This window comes from Platalea leucorodia, assembly GCF_965183815.1.
Source record: "Platalea leucorodia genome assembly, chromosome: 10".
In the NCBI taxonomy this organism is placed as follows: Eukaryota; Metazoa; Chordata; class Aves; order Pelecaniformes; family Threskiornithidae; genus Platalea; species Platalea leucorodia.
In genome coordinates, this window is record NC_138832.1 from 24,493,066 (window position 1) to 24,498,973 (window position 5,908).

The following is a 5,908-nucleotide window of genomic DNA, read 5'->3' on the forward strand; positions in this document are numbered from 1 at the left end:
GGCGGCGGGGCGGAGCCGGCTCCGGTAACGGGAGCGGTCGGGGGGCGCGGATCTGGCTGCAGCTCCCCGGCCCGGCCCCCTTCCTCCCCTCTTCCTCCTCCTCCTCCTCTCCTCTTCCTCCCCTCTTCCTCTTCCTCTTCTCTCCTCCTCCCCTCTTCCTCCTCCTCCTCCTCCTCTACTCTCCTCTTCCTCTCCTCTTCCTCTTCTCTCCCTCTTCTCTCCTCCTCTCCTCCTCCTCCTCCCCTCTCCCTCTCTCTCTCCTCCTCCTCCCCTCTCCCTCTTCCTCTTCTTTCCTCCTATTCCTCTTCTCCCCCTCTCCTTCTCTCCTCTCCTCTCCTCCTCCTCCTCCTCTCCTCTTCCTCTCCTCCCCTTCCTCTTCTCCCCCTCTCTTCCTCTCCCTCTTCTCCCCCTCTCTTCTTCTCCTCTTCCTCTCCCCTTCCTCTCTTCTCTCCTCCTCTTCTCCCCTCCTCCTCTTCTTTCCTCCTATTCCTCTCCTCTCCTCCTCCCCTCTCCCTCTCTCTCCTCCTCCTCCCCTCTCCCTCTTCTTTCCTCCTATTCCCCTTCTCCCCCTCTCCTTCTCTCTCCTCCTCCTCCTCTTCCTCCTCCTCTCTTCTTCCTCTCCTCCCCTCCTCCTCTCCCTCTCTTCCTCTCCCTCTCTTCCTCTCCCTCTCCTCTTCCTCTTCTCTCCTCCTCCTCTCCTCTTCCTCTTCTCCCCCTCTCTTCTTCTCCTCTTCCTCTCCCCTTCCTCTCTTCTCTCCTCGTCTCCTCCCCTCCTCCTCTTTCTCTTCTTTCCTCCTATTCCTCTTCTTCCCTTCTCCTCCTCTCCTTCCCTCCTCGCCTCCTCCCCTCCCTCTCCCCTTCCTCTCCTCTTCCTCTTCCTCTTCTCTCCTCTCTTCTCTCCACCTCTCCTCCCCTCTCCCTCTCCCTCTCCTCTCCTCTCCTCCCCAGGGCAGCCAAACTCAACATGCAGGAGAGACCCCAAAGGCGATGCCTGCGGCTGCCCGGCACAGACCCGCTCTGTTTGCCACGGTGCAAAAACCCAAACTCCAGGTCAAAAAGGGCGCTGGGGGGACGGCATCGACGCATTCCCTGGCCCCGTGGGTCCTTCGCAGGACTGCGAGGGCAGGCGAAGGAGCCCGCGACAGCGACAAAGAATGGGGTTTTAATCGTCTGCCGGAGCGGCCTCCCAGCTCGAGGCAGGGCTGCGCAAGAGGACGGGCCCGCGGCTGAGAAACGGCTCTGCCTGCGCAGGGGAGACGGCAGAGATTCCCGCTGCTCCCACCTGAGGTTTATCAGGTAAAGTACCAGGCGGGTGGGGGTTTTTTCCCCCTTCCCCACGTTGTTTCCATCCCCTTAGCAGCTTTAGGAGGGCGGTGAAGGGTGCTTGCACAAACACAGCTGTTTTGCCGCAGCAAAACCCAGCGTGGTGCTTTGCGTGGCCCCGTGGCCCAGTGTCTGACGAAACCTACCCTGGAGATATTTATGTATGAAAGAACTAATCCAAGCCAAACTGGTTTGGGAACCCCTTGTGCAGGAGAGCTTCCTGGGGAAGGCAGGTTCAGACACCACCGCGGCATCTGTGCCCGGCCCCAAGCACCTTCAGGAACGCGATGAGCTCAGCAGCTGCCATGGCTGGGCCCCCTCGGTCCCCTCCCGATGCGTTTGGGGGGTCCTGGTGTTTGGGGGACCTTCCAACGTCCCCCAGATGCTACGCTAACTGGGTATGTTATTCTAACTGGATACGCACAAAGCTGCTGCACCAACTGAATGTTTGGGATGGCTCAGCCTCGGTACCCGAACCCCAAAACAGCCCCCGAAGCGTCAGCCCCGGTGCGGGAGGCAGGGAAGGGGCTGGGGGCACGGGCACGATGGGGAGGGGGCGCTGGTTGATGGTTGCTGCAGGTACCACCATGGCGGTGTGAGGGCAACGCGGCCGCTTGGGTGGTCACCACCACGTTTGCCTTGCAGCGGGGTGGGGGAAGGCCAGAGATCACCTCATGGGCGATCAGGGATCGGGGCCTGACCAGGGGTCAGGGCTGCGGCGGGGGGGCCGCTTCCCAAGCTGTCCGGGCACCGCTGCCCCGGGGACCGGGGGAAGAAACCTCCATCAACGGCGGGGTGCGTTATCGGGGTCAGCTCTCGGAGCTGCTTGTCCCACGAGGGGTTAACCAGCGTCCCCGCACCCCAGAGGAGGGAGATGCTGTGCCAGGATCCCTGGCTTGGGATGACAGCAGCCGCGTTAGGGTGCTTGCAGGCGAGCCGGGCCACGGCAGGGCCGGGCGAGGCGCGGGAGAGGGCTGTGCCAGCGTGCAGAGCCCACACGCCCGACGTGGCGGCAGCTGGAAGTAGGAAGCTTAGACCTGCCCGGGTCATGAATTCACACCTTTTGGCAGCTGTGTGTGCGCAAAGCCTCAGGGAGAGCAGGGACGGAGCCAGCGCACCGCAAGCCAGCCTCCGATCGGACCAAGGCTTTTGGGTTGGCTCTTGGAGGATGCTCTGCTGCCTCCGTGGGTGCCAGACCGGGAGCGGGGCTGCAGGGAGGAGAGGGGTGGCCAGAGCAGGGACCAGAGGAAGGTCTCCAGGAGGACATCACGGCTCAGCGTGCGCAGAGGCCGGCAGCCCCGGTGGCCGTCCCACTAGAGGGAGCGAGGGGATCAGCAGTCAGAGGAGGCAGCAGAAGGGTTGGGATGAAGGAGCCCAGCACAGGGAAGGAGCCGCAGGCAGAAGCTGGCCCTTCATCCCCTCCGGAGCCTGGGGATGCTCCTGGCCCGGCCGTGCCTGTCTCGGGAGCAGGCAGTCCCACCTTGCGATGGTACGCAGGGTGCTGCTGGCTCGGCAGCGTTAGGGCTCTGCAGCCCGCCCGGGGAAGCTTGCCGCGCTGTGGCTTTACGGGGCTGGCCCCAGCCTTCCCCGCTCCATCCAGCTGCCTCCAGGTCCCGCCACCAGCCTGCAGGTCAGGAAGGGCGGTGAGGACAGCCAGCACGCTCTCCGCCAGACGGATGCAGGTGACAAACAGAGCCAGCAACGAGCGGGGCAGAGCCAACGCAGGCGCACATCCCTGCTCAAAGCCCCAGCCCAAGGCTGAGGCCCCCCCGGGGACCTGGCACTGCTGCCAGGCCATCTCCGCGGGATGGGGACGGGGAGGCAGGCAGCATCCCAGCACTTTGTGCAGGCTTTCCAGTTGGCCTTGGCCCTTGCGGGGACTCTCGGAGCAGGTAGGAGGAGGATAGGTGCCGCTTGGAGTCCCTGTCTCTGTGCTGCCTGGATGGGAACAGCCCCTCTGACCCCAGGCCACAGCAAGGGCTGGCTGCTCCCTCGGGGACCAGGCACCAGCGGAGGTACCGTGGCAAGGGCATCGCCGGCCAGGGCCCCCTCCTGCTGCCCGCCAAGCAGGCTGAGCAGACCCAGAGGCGCTAGCTAGATTCACTCACAAGTTCAGCTCATCAGGCAAGTTGATGGTGGGAGGCAGGTCCGAGGTCAGGCTGTGAAGTTCTTCCACAGGTCAAGATCTGGGTCAACGAGGTCCATGCCAAGGCAACTGAGGCCCTCTGCCACGCTCCTGTCCGGGCGCTGGCACAGCTTCCCCTCTGCCTTGCCTCCCTGGGGCACCCGGCACGCCGCGGGGGCTGTCCGGGCGCTGCCGCCTCCCCGGGATCCCCCTCTTCTCCCAGCACTACAGCCTTCACCCCAGTGCTTGCGCCAGGAGGAGGCATCTCTAGCCATACCTGGGCAACCAAGGGCCATCAGGAAAATGTCCCTGGTGCTTTCCAGCAGCAGACCCAGGGCCCGGGGTGTGGGGGGCTCACACGGGCGGCAGCAGTGGACTCTGTGCATCAAAGGCAAAGGCTGCAGCAGAAAGCAGGTCTACCCTTCTTTCCCCCAGCCTGAGCTCTGCAGGGAGGCCCCCGGCCCAGGGAGGTGATGGAAAAGGTGCGGAGCATCCAGGATGCAGAGGAGGACAGAGGCCTTGGAGGACCAGAGGCGAAGCTGTCTGGGCAAAGCAGCACAAAGCTGGCTTGCAGGCCAAGATGATAGCAGGCGTTTTCCTTCCACCTAACTTGCTTTTCACCCCTTGGGGAGTCAATTTGTCTCACGAATGCAGCCGCAGGGAGCGAAGGAAGGCGGGCAGGAGGGAAGCCGGCATCACAGAGCTGCCTTGTGCCGGCCGGGGAGCCCACCAGGCACCGCTGCAGGGGCGTCCCGGCGCTCACGGCATCGTGCGTCCGGCCAGCCCGCAGCTCCAAGCAGGCAGAGAGGACAAAGCTGCTCAGTGCACAACTTCTGGGAGGTCTGGTTGTGGAGGTCTTGAAGCTTGGAAGCTAAAAATGAGCCAGTCCCTGAGAAAAAGGTTTGGCGTAGCCTGGCCCAGCCCAGAGCCCCAAGGCAGCAGCGGGGTGAAAGCAGCCGGGATCTCTGTCTCCCTTTTGCACTCCAGGGAAACCAGGCTGCCTGCCGAGCATCACCGAACCAGCCTTTCCCAGGCCAGTATCTCTGAAAGAAAAGGGACCGAGGGCATTTTGGTCACCACCCATGTCCCCCCTGCTAGCCCACGGCTTGCCACCACGTTTGGCTAACGCCATGGGTGCAGAGCCTCAAAACAGGCGCCTTTATAGCCACCCTTCCCTGCCCCACGAGACACCTTCCTTTCGTGCCGAGGCGTGCGTGGTGTGACGCTGCGCGGTAGGATGCTGCGGGCAGCAGCGGACGGTGGCGGGACGCGGAGGGGCTGCCGGGCTGTCCCCCCATCTCAGTTCCCGCTGTGGGAGCCAGCGCAGAGCCAGGTGCCCTGAGGGGGGACGGGGAAAGCGGGGGGCAGGAGGCACGGCTGGCCCACACAGGCGGCTGACGCACCCCGACCCAGCTGGGCAGGGCTCCGGCTGCTCTTTTTTCTCTTTTTTTTTTTTTTCTTTTTTTTTTTTTTGATGCACTGCTTTGCCAGGAGGTTGCAAAACCCAGGCGATGAGTCAAAACAACCCGGAGCTCCCTTTTACCCTCTGCAGCCCAGGAGCAGCCAGGCGTCGTGTCCCAGCAGGAGCAGCCCTGGGACGGGGACATCTTCCTTCGGGGTGCAATGACGGATCCCGGGGCTGAGCCGTGCTCCGTGAGAGGCAAAGCTGAGCCGAACCGGCCCAGATCCCGCTGGTTCGCAGGAGGTCACACGCAACAGCTCTCCATCACAGCATCTGGGAGTGGGAGCTTCTGGTCGGCTTGTGCCCATCCAAGCCAACCTGTCCTGTCCTGTCCTGTCCCGTTCGGGGTGACCACCATCCCCTCCAGCCTCAGCCCTACACCTGGCAACGTCTGGGGCTGAGGCAGCTGGCCCAGCTCTGGAGGTGGCCCAGTGCAGCGAGGCAGGGAAGGTCTCCCTCGCCCGTGATAATGGGGACAAGCAGACCCTGGCCCCAAGTGCTGGGAGGGCACGGGGGGGAAGATGCTGGGTCCTCATGGCCGATGTCCTCCCCTTGCAGCCCCATGGGCAGCGGGCAGCGGGGCAGCCCAGAGGCTGCTTTAGCCCCACTGCGAGCGGAGGGGCCGAGACCTGCTGCCCCTCAGCACGGCGCAGCCCCAGCCAGGCGTACGCCAACCCAGCCCGAGTGAGGCTCACCCAGGAGTGCTTCTGCTAAGGTGTAACCAGGCGCTGAGCACACGCTTCCCCCGTGAGCTGCCTCGGCAAGGGGAAGGGGCCTCTCGCCGCTCTGCGGGTAGTAAATGTATCTCAGCATCCTCACACGGAGCTGGATAGTGCTGGGGAGGGGGAGGGAATAAGGCACGAAAAAGCCCTGAGCCAGCAAGAAAGCTGTGGTGGGAAGCTCTGAGTCAGCTCCAACCATGGCTTTGCTGAAACCGGTCCCCCCCCAGCCTCCGCGTGGCTTCCACGGTTCTCCCGAATTCCTGGGAACAAAGCTGA